The sequence below is a fragment of the Myotis brandtii genome, unplaced genomic scaffold, assembly GCF_000412655.1.
Source record: "Myotis brandtii unplaced genomic scaffold, ASM41265v1 scaffold115, whole genome shotgun sequence".
Lineage (NCBI taxonomy): Eukaryota > Metazoa > Chordata > Mammalia > Chiroptera > Vespertilionidae > Myotis > Myotis brandtii.
Window position 1 is genome coordinate 9,714,482 of NW_005353967.1, and position 10,094 is coordinate 9,724,575.

Here is a 10,094-nt window from a genome sequence, read left to right on the forward strand (position 1 = left end):
TTTAAAAAAGAGTGTCAACTTTCAGTGTTCCATACCACATTTTACATATCTTGAATTCCTGTTAGAGGATGGTAAGCCTAGTGCCTCGCCCATTACTTCTTGTAGGTCTGTTTCTTTCACAATATTATCTGGACTCACTTTTAATACAGAATGAAGGCAGGCACAGAATTTTTATCTTTGTCGGCTAAATGGAAGTACAGAAAGTTTTCGTACCATTTCTGATCCTATGCATCTTGATGCTGGCCTCAAAATAAATTCAATTCCTCTACTGGTCTTTAGTACACATACATTTCTTATTTTTAGGGATTTGGTAAATTGCAAATGTCCTTTGGGTTCATTTCAATTGAATTTATAATCAGGCTCCTGAAAATACTTATGCTGAGAAGCGACTCTCTCAACCTTTGAAGTGACTCACAGCAAATTTTCCTTGAAGAGATCCTCTTACAGAAGCCATGTGTATTTGATCTTTCTTGTGCACACTGTCTGTCCTGTAGTTTTCATGAAACATAAAATAGACTTCCCTTCAGTCTCTTCCCTTTCCTACATATTGCTGCAGTATTTTAGTCCAATCTTGTCTTTCTTTTTCTTCTGTTATCCTGTTTGTAACAGTTGCCAGATACACTCTCTGTGTGTCTTACGGAGATTCCTTTTTATGTCTAGGAATGAGAAGAGGATGGGGTGGATGCACTCTGAGGACAGGGTTGTAAGTTGAAAGCTAAGAAATCTGTGATGACTTTAATTTTCTCTGTGGAGTAGAAGGTAAGGTCATCTGTTGAGATTTGGGGAAGTAAGTGAATTGGAGTAATAGAGAAATATGGCCATATTGATGATTAAAATATGGGAATAATTCTAAGCCATGATGTGAGTCCCCATTTGCCCTCATTTCTATGCCCCACTCTTTCCAGGACTCCCGACCTGCCTATCATTCAGCATCTGGAGAAGAGCATTGTCCAGACCAAAGCTCTACAGCCCCTTTTCTGATCAGTGGATGCCATTTCTTCCTGTTGGCTAAATATTTTGAAATTTACTGTGAGCAAAGATTTTTTGAGAAAAGAAAATATTTGGCATGGGTGTTGTATAGAATGAGATAGTGAAATGAACACAGGAATGCAGTAGACTTCCCAAAAGCTATATTACAGGCTCAGTTGCTGGTGGGTCATTATAAGTATATGGTCTTCATCATTATGGGATTTTCTCAAGTACGGGCAAGTAGAAAGCAGATACTGTAGTTGAGTCCATGAGAGGTTGAAAATTTGCCAGAAGACCTCAATAAAATGGGCAATGAGGCAGAAAAAAATTCATATCTCTACTATATCAGGGAAATTTGTGGAAAAAAAAATAAAATGGGCAAAATTACCAGTAGGGTGTCCCCTGAAAGAAAGTTAGAAGATGGTCTAGAGCCGTGGTTGGCAAACTGCGGCTCACGAGCCACATGCGGCTTTTTGGCCCCTTGAGTGTGGCTCTTCCACAAAATACCACGTGTGGGCGCGCACGTACAGTGCGATTGAAACTTCGTGGCCCATGTGAGAAAGAAGGATTGCATTTTCTTATTTTCTTATGGAATCATCTGGTAGCAACCCTCTCTATCTGGCGCACTGTCTGCCTTAGAAGCAATGACCTCACCATCTACTCCAGGTGGAAATGAGGTTCAGAATGGGTTTCTCTTTTCATGCTACTCTTCATGCTTAGTGAAGTTAATGGTAGTTTCTAAATGTCTGTACTTCTAGGACTCATGAGGTAATACGGAATTGAGAATGCAGGTTCTAGAACCATACTGGGTTTGAGTTTTGGTTCTTCCACTTACTGTCAGAGTGGGTTAGGGCGAATTGCTTTATTATTTTTGCCTTAGTTTTCGTATCTGTAAAATGGGGATAATTCTAGTATCTACTTCATTGATGTGTTGTGAGGTTTGAGCTACTATTTATAAAGCACTTGCAATAGTGCCTGATGCATTGTAAGTGCCCTAATGTTAGTTGCAATCATTGTTACTCTGATTTTAGTGTATGTGTTGCTGAAGCAAGCATATATTACTCTTATTTTATGGTGGCTGGGGATCTTGTCCATTCACCTGGCCATCACTTCCATTCTTACAGGGAGTCTTTTCGTCAGTTGTGGCTCCATGTATGCCAAAGATTATATAATTAAAAAAATTACTCTTTCTGGCTTATGAGTTGTACCCAATGTTTTTCCTCTATTAAAAAAAATCTTTTCTCACTTAATTTTCTCACTACTTTAAACAGAAATTCTCTACTAACTTTTAATGGTTACCAAGTCATGTCTTTCTGGCATATTCATTTATTAGATGGTAGAAAACTGATGTTGTGTATCTGAGAAGCTCCCTATGGACATCAGCAGGAGGTAGATATGTGACATAATGAGCTGTTATACAAGGAAAATGTTTCAGTCAGGATTGCATCAGAGAAACAGATCCAGCAGGAGATATACATTAAGGGATTTATTGCATGACATTGGCTGATGTGATTGTGAGGGCCGGCTAACCAAGTCTGAAATCCAGAGGGCAGGCTGCCAGGGAGGGCAGGCCACACTCCCAGATACAAGGTAAAGCTGTGGTCCAGAGGCAGCATTTCTTCTTCAAGGAAGCATGGGTTCTAGTCTTAAGGTTTATCAGCTGATTCAGTTGAGACCACCCTGATTATCTGAAAATAGTCTATCTTCCTTAAAGTCAATAGAATGCAGACTGTAATCACAAAATATCTTTAGCACATGTAGTGTTTGATTGAATAACTATAACCTAGCTAAACTGGCATATAAAACTGATTATCACAAAAACAAAAACAAAAAAACACCACAATACCTAAAATCTCTTAGAAATTAATTAGATTATTTGTTTTTGGGGAAGTTATATGGTCTACAAATATAATCTTTAGGAAATTAATTTCAAGTGGCAGGAAAAGTTTTCTAACACTTGAACTTTACTATTTGAATTTTAAAAATTACTGATGGGTTTTATTTCGGATGTATTTATGCTGCATTAATTTACTACCCTTCTTCCCACTATTCCTTTCTCTGAATCAGGTGACAGAAGCATCCATTAATTTTTGATTGTGCAAACTTCTATATAGTTTCTTTTCCCCATTGTAACCATTCAGAAACCTTATTTTCTTCAATCTGGCCTTTTGTGTTTTTTTTTCCTTTGACTCAAATTTGCCTCACCTAGTGCCCAGGACAATGAGGTTCTAGTCAATAACCAGAAGTTTCAGAAACAATGTCCTGAGTCTATTGACTATTGAGACAGAGTTTTCAGTTAAGCTAAACGTAATATCTTGGCCTCAGTTGTGTTTTAGCTCCAGACCTAGGAAAGCTCTGGAAGCCATCAGAGAGCCAGGTCTTTGAGCATGAGCTACTGGGCATGGTGCCATACCCTTCATAAATTCTTACTTTCTTGGATGCAAACTCCTGTTTGTGCCTTATTGGGCCTTGATGCACATAAGCAAATGGACTCCTTCAGAACTGTAAAAATCACTCCTTTTTTTTTTTTAAAGTCATAATTCCCTCCATCTCCATTATTTTGTTAATTCTTTTCTTCTTAAAAAACAGGAGCAGCTACAGTGTCTTCTTTTTACTTATACAATTTTAGATTCCTGAATGGGCTTCTTCTATGTAGTACCAGCCAACCTCATCCATTGCTGCTTCATGTAGAAGGCTGGTCAGGATTTATTGTCTCTGGCCAGCAGCACAGCCAATCAGGTAAATAATCCTTTCACACTGTCTGGTGGACTTTGTTGACTGTACAAAAATAAGACAGGGCACATTCTGAGCTGAGACAATCCCATCTATGTCACTTTGGTTATTTGATTTTAATTTAGAATGTTCACTTTCCAGTTAGCCTGGTCTTCAGTTAGGTTGAACTCAGCTGGAGGTAAAATCAAAACAACAGAAAGAATCTAGAGGAGTCAGCGACCTACTGATACTACTCAGAACAGCAAGAATGCTCACTGAGAGAAATTCCAAAGAATTGAGATAAAAGAGGGCTAAACAAGTATCAGGAATCAACTGAAGGTCAGTGGCATAAGAGACAGAGAAATCTGGGAGATGGCAAAAGCCATGAAAACTAAGCAAATGGGAACCAAACTATAAAACAAATGATGTGATGTCTGGAAAAATATGGCAGAAGGAGTTTGAGAAAGGACATTTGTTTTCTTCAACTGTGATATACTGAGTTCATCAGTATTACATTTGGTCAAAAGTGCCTAAGAATTATTACTTCAGGATTAGTTTTTTTTTCTTTTAACTTGCCATTAATTTATTTCCCTTCCATTTATTCAAATAGGTATTTTTCCATTGGTTTATTTAATTTTATATATAGTTTAGAGCAGTGATTCTCAAAGTGTGGTCCCTGAACCAGCTGCATCAGTGTCCCCTGGGAACTTGTAGAGATGTCATTCTCAGGCTAGTCCCAGACCTGCTGGGATAGGAACTCTGGGAATAGGGCTCAGCAATCTGCTTTAGCAAACCCTCTAGAACAGTGGTTCTCAACCTTGGCTGCACATTAGAATCACCTGGGAATCTTTTTAAAATCCTGATTTCTGGGCCTCATTCTCCGGAAATTCTGTTTCTTTGTTACTAATGTTGTGGCCTCACCCCATAGCAAAGAAACAGATCTGATGCAAGCTCAAGTTTAAGAACTACTGGTTAAAATATAAAACTGTCTTTAATAGTGTCAACTTTCAGCCCAGCTGTCATGGCTCAGTGATTGAACATCGACCTATGAACCAGGAGGTCATGGTTCTATTCCCGGTCAGGGTACACGCTTGGGCTGTGGGCTCAATGCCCAGTGGGGATGGGGGATGGGGGGCATGTAGGAGGCAGCTGACCAATGATTCTCTCTCATTATTGATGCTTCTGTCCCTATCACTCCTTCTCCTTTCCTCTCTGAAATCAATAAATATATATATATATTTAAAAAAGAGTGTCAACTTTCAGTGTTCCATACCACATTTTACATATCTTGAATTCCTGTTAGAGGATGGTAAGCCTAGTGCCTCGCCCATTACTTCTTGTAGGTCTGTTTCTTTCACAATATTATCTGGACTCACTTTTAATACAGAATGAAGGCAGGCACAGAATTTTTATCTTTGTCGGCTAAATGGAAGTACAGAAAGTTTTCGTACCATTTCTGATCCTATGCATCTTGATGCTGGCCTCAAAATAAATTCAATTCCTCTACTGGTCTTTAGTACACATACATTTCTTATTTTTAGGGATTTGGTAAATTGCAAATGTCCTTTGGGTTCATTTCAATTGAATTTATAATCAGGCTCCTGAAAATACTTATGCTGAGAAGCGACTCTCTCAACCTTTGAAGTGACTCACAGCAAATTTTCCTTGAAGAGATCCTCTTACAGAAGCCATGTGTATTTGATCTTTCTTGTGCACACTGTCTGTCCTGTAGTTTTCATGAAACATAAAATAGACTTCCCTTCAGTCTCTTCCCTTTCCTACATATTGCTGCAGTATTTTAGTCCAATCTTGTCTTTCTTTTTCTTCTGTTATCCTGTTTGTAACAGTTGCCAGATACACTCTCTGTGTGTCTTACAGAGATTCCTTTTTATGTCTAGGAATGAGAAGAGGATGGGGTGGATGCACTCTGAGGACAGGGTTGTAAGTTGAAAGCTAAGAAATCTGTGATGCCTTTAATTTTCTCTGTGGAGTAGAAGGTAAGGTCATCTGTTGAGATTTGGGGAAGTAAGTGAATTGGAGTAATAGAGAAATATGGCCATATTGATGATTAAAATATGGGAATAATTCTAAGCCATGATGTGAGTCCCCATTTGCCCTCATTTCTATGCCCCACTCTTTCCAGGACTCCCGACCTGCCTATCATTCAGCATCTGGAGAAGAGCATTGTCCAGACCAAAGCTCTACAGCCCCTTTTCTGATCAGTGGATGCCATTTCTTCCTGTTGGCTAAATATTTTGAAATTTACTGTGAGCAAAGATTTTTTGAGAAAAGAAAATATTTGGCATGGGTGTTGTATAGAATGAGATAGTGAAATGAACACAGGAATGCAGTAGACTTCCCAAAAGCTATATTACAGGCTCAGTTGCTGGTGGGTCATTATAAGTATATGGTCTTCATCATTATGGAATTTTCTCAACTGCGGGCAAGGAGAAAGCAGATACTGTAGTTGAGTCCATGAGAGGTTGGGAATTTGCCAGAAGACCTCAATAAAACAGGCAATGAGGCAGAAAAGAATTCATATCTCTACTACATCAGGGAAATTTGTGAAAAAAAAATAAAATGGGCAAAATGATTACCAGTAGAGTGTCCTTTGAAAGAAAGTTAGAAGATGGTCTAGAGTACTGTTCTGGGGGAGAGGGGGTGTCTTCTCAATTCATGAGTCTGTATCTTTCATTGCCTTTGAGCTACTTTATAACTCTGTGCATGTAGCTCGCGAGCTGCAGTTTGCTGGGCACTGGCTAGAGTACTCTTCTGGGAGGGGGGATGTCTTCTCAATCCATGATTGTGTATCTTTCATTGCCTTTGAGCTACTTTATAACTCTGCAAGTTGTAGAAAACTGATGGTAATGCAAATTATTTTTGTCCCTAAAGATGCAAGCAAATTTTGTTCAGTGAAGATGTAATTGATACTTATCATGTGGCTATTCCTTACTTTTACATCTATTAGCAGATTCATTTCAACATTCTTTATTGCCTATATATGTGTTTGTTCTTTGGATTCTCCTTTGAACTGGTTTTATATATCATATGGGATTCCTCATTAAGTATTGAGTTAAATAACATCCTTTACACATGTTCATTTTATTTTTTCATGAGAGCCATCACTATACTAGTATATATCATATAACAACCAGTTTTAGCTTCTCTTTTTAATTTCATTGGTTGGGCTGACATTGTCTCCTAACAAATACATTCATTCATTTGTTCATTCATTGACTTGCTTATTCAACAAATATTTACAAAACACTTACCATGTGCTGGGTTCTGATGGTTTAATGTTTCTACGAGCAGCTATTGCCCTGACCTCTTAACCCCATTTACCGTGCTGACATCTCCTTAGCATCTAACACTTGCTAGTGCAACTTATTTGGTATATCTCACCATGTGGGGTGTGATGACCATGCGCTGTCTTTCTTAATTTTTTTGTGAGAAACACTTTTTTGAGAAGTAGAGCTAGAAACAGAACCTAGGCCTCCTCACTCATGGCTCAGTGCCTTCTTCATGCCTCCTTATAGTCCCCTGTCCTGGGGGAGACAAATGCCAAATATTTATCAATTTAATTTACCTTCCAGAAAGGCAGAATGGAATTCTAGAGATCAAGGAAACTTTACAGGAATGAAATAAGTAAAGGAGGCCTGTTAGTTTACCAAGAAGGCGACAGGAAGTGCAGTGAAGTAAGAACAGCTGAGCAGAGGGTTTTTGTGTACTTTCTAAACATTGGCTCCCTGGCCATTTTCCTCAGAGACCTATTTGCTTCTCTTTGCAGTCTGGCTCGGTCCATTTATATTCATTTGAATGTTTGTTTCTGTTTTTCCTTGTTCATTTTCTCTGTAGCTTTCAGTCATTTCTGACAAGGTGATTTTAGCCTCATTTTCTGTTGGTTCTTATTTCATTTTCTCTCAAGAAATGAAAAATTCCACTTTAACTGGAAAAAAGTGTATAGTACTTTACAAAACTTTGGGTCTTTCAGATTGGAAAAAGATTTGTTGCTATACTAGGAAAGATGGAAAGAATAGAGATAGAATAAAGAGATAGCAGCTATGTTAAGAGAGAGAGAGAAAAAAGAGATGCTCCATTAAGAAAGTCACCAAAAGCATATCTGAATATATTATCTTCAAATTAAAATACTCCACAAATTTTAAAATAGATTTCCTCTTGCCAACTTGTAGTAATAACATTTATCTGATTTGTTCAAGGAAAATAAAAATGAAATCCTCCTGGGTGTTTTTGATGAAAGCATTGAAAATAAATTACACTTGAGAATTGTGTTTCTTCTGAATAGAGAAATAAACTCTTCAAAAACATGCAGCATGCTTTGAATATTTCACCCAAGTACAACTCGTTTCTCTGAAAAAAATAAAAAGTAGTTACACAGAAATGAATTTAAGAATTGAATATAATTGGCAATTCAAAGTATTATGCAGTCAGATTTGTTATAGTTTCCCTTTGGTGACAATTTCGGATTGATCTAAAGACAGAACCAAATTTGAACTGAAGATAAGGCATTTATGTAATAAGAAGACTATCTAGTTTAAAGATTACATGGAAAACATGTTTGGGGGCAAACCGTGTCTTATGTTGTAAGACTCAGAGGAGATTATGTAGTGAGAATGAGTTGAAAAAGAAAAGGCAGTGGCCACCAGCAGGGTTATCCAAGGACCCAGGGGTAGATTTTTCTCCTGAGATAGGTGGGGCATTATGTATGGCACCGATAAGGCCTTAGCAGGGAAAGCCAATTAATCACATCTCTTATAATTCTGCTTTTCCCTACCTCTCCCTGCAATCTCTGATGGTCAGGCACATGCCCAAAGAAAGCTTCACAGCCACGGATGGTGAGTCAGATAAATTACCTCTGCCTACTTTGAAACGAATGCAGCAAATGCTTTAATAGAACTAGTTTGTGAGGACACTAAGATAGCCACTGAACAATCCCTGTTGTCACTGAATTAGTCATTTCCCTCTTCCACACACTCATTTATTTGGGAACTAAAAAAAAAGATTTATTCTATGCTTTTCCTTTGGTGACACATTTTAGATATATGTAAAGGCTGATTTAAATATTTAAGTAGAAAAAGTGGTGGGAATATGAGAAATAAGATAGGGGAGCCTGGCTGGTGTGGCTCAGTGGTTGAGTGTCGACCCCTGAACCAGGAGATCACAGTTCAATTCCGGATCAGGGCACATGCCTGGGTTGCGGGCTCCATCCCCAGTAGGGAGCGTGCAAGAGGCATCTGATCAGTGATTCTCTCTCATCCTTGTTGTTTCTATCTCTCCCTCTCTCTATCTCCCTCTGAAATTAATAAAAATATATTTTTTAAAAAGATAGGGGAAACATTGAGAAGGAAGAGCAATGTGAATTGGTGATTGACCTAATATAAGAGTGGAAGAGTTACTTAAGAGGATTTCAAGTCTTAAAATTTTGGAGGGGTTTCATGTCGAGAAGGTGGTTGCCAGTTTTTTTTCTCCCACATCCACTTTATTTCATGTTTTTTTGAAATTCAATTTATTGGGGTGACATTGCCTAATAAAATTATATGGGTTTCAGATGTATAATTCTTAATACATCATCTGTATGTTGTATTGTGTCTCATCACACAAAGTCAAGTCTCCTTTCATTACCATTATACTTTATCCACCCCTTTTATTCTCTTCTACTCCCCCTCACCACTTTTCCTCAGGTAATCACCATACTGTTGTCTGTGTCTATGAGTTTGTATGTTTGTTTTTCCTTAATTCTTTTTTCACCTAGCCACCCAACCCTCTATCTATGAATCTGTTTCTGATTTGTTTGTCAGTTTATTTTGCTCATTAGATTCTACATATAAGTGAAATCATATGGTGTTTGTCTTCCTCTGACTGGCTTATTTCACTTAGCATAATACTCTCCAGGTCCATCCATACTGTTGCAAAAGGTGATTTCCTTCTTCTTTTTTTTTTTTTTTTTCATTGTGTAAATGAAAAAGCCTGAAAGAAGCTATTGATATGGTGTATTTCATTGTGTAAATGTACCACAGCTTTTCTATCCACTAATCTCCTGATGGGATTACTTCCAAATCTTCTGCTTTGAGGGGTTAGGAAAAAGGAAAATTACTTTGACATTCCAAAGATATGTTATCATAGATGCAAAAAGATAATAGGCAGGATTAGTAGGGTAAAGATTGACCCTTGTCAGGAAAGATGTTGGCTTAGGACATGACCACCCGCTTTTAGTTAAAAAGTTTTAATTTCAGACCATCCTTTGCAGTTACTTCAGGTCTCTGAGTTTGCAAGACTGCCATGCAGGCCTTCCCTGAGCTAGTCAGGTTAGCATGTGGCCCTTTTCATCCACACAGGCCTTTCATTTTATATTTTTAAAGTTTCTTTTTTGGTTTTCAATCTCATGGCTCAGAATA

At 38.0% G+C, this 10,094-nt stretch overlaps 2 long non-coding RNA genes across 2 annotated transcripts in view; one reads left to right on the forward strand and one right to left on the reverse strand.

The window, feature by feature from the left end:
* The window catches only part of LOC106728065, a 122,643-nt gene that overhangs the window by 105,399 nt on the left and 7,150 nt on the right, over positions 1–10,094 (reverse strand). Inside the window, exon 2 of the long non-coding RNA XR_001364310.1 lies at positions 2,239–2,245. This is a non-coding gene — a long non-coding RNA (uncharacterized LOC106728065). The remainder of the gene's footprint in view (positions 1–2,238; positions 2,246–10,094) is intronic.
* LOC106728063 overlaps positions 1–10,094 on the forward strand; it is a 105,170-nt gene that overhangs the window by 52,888 nt on the left and 42,188 nt on the right. The window lies entirely within an intron of this gene.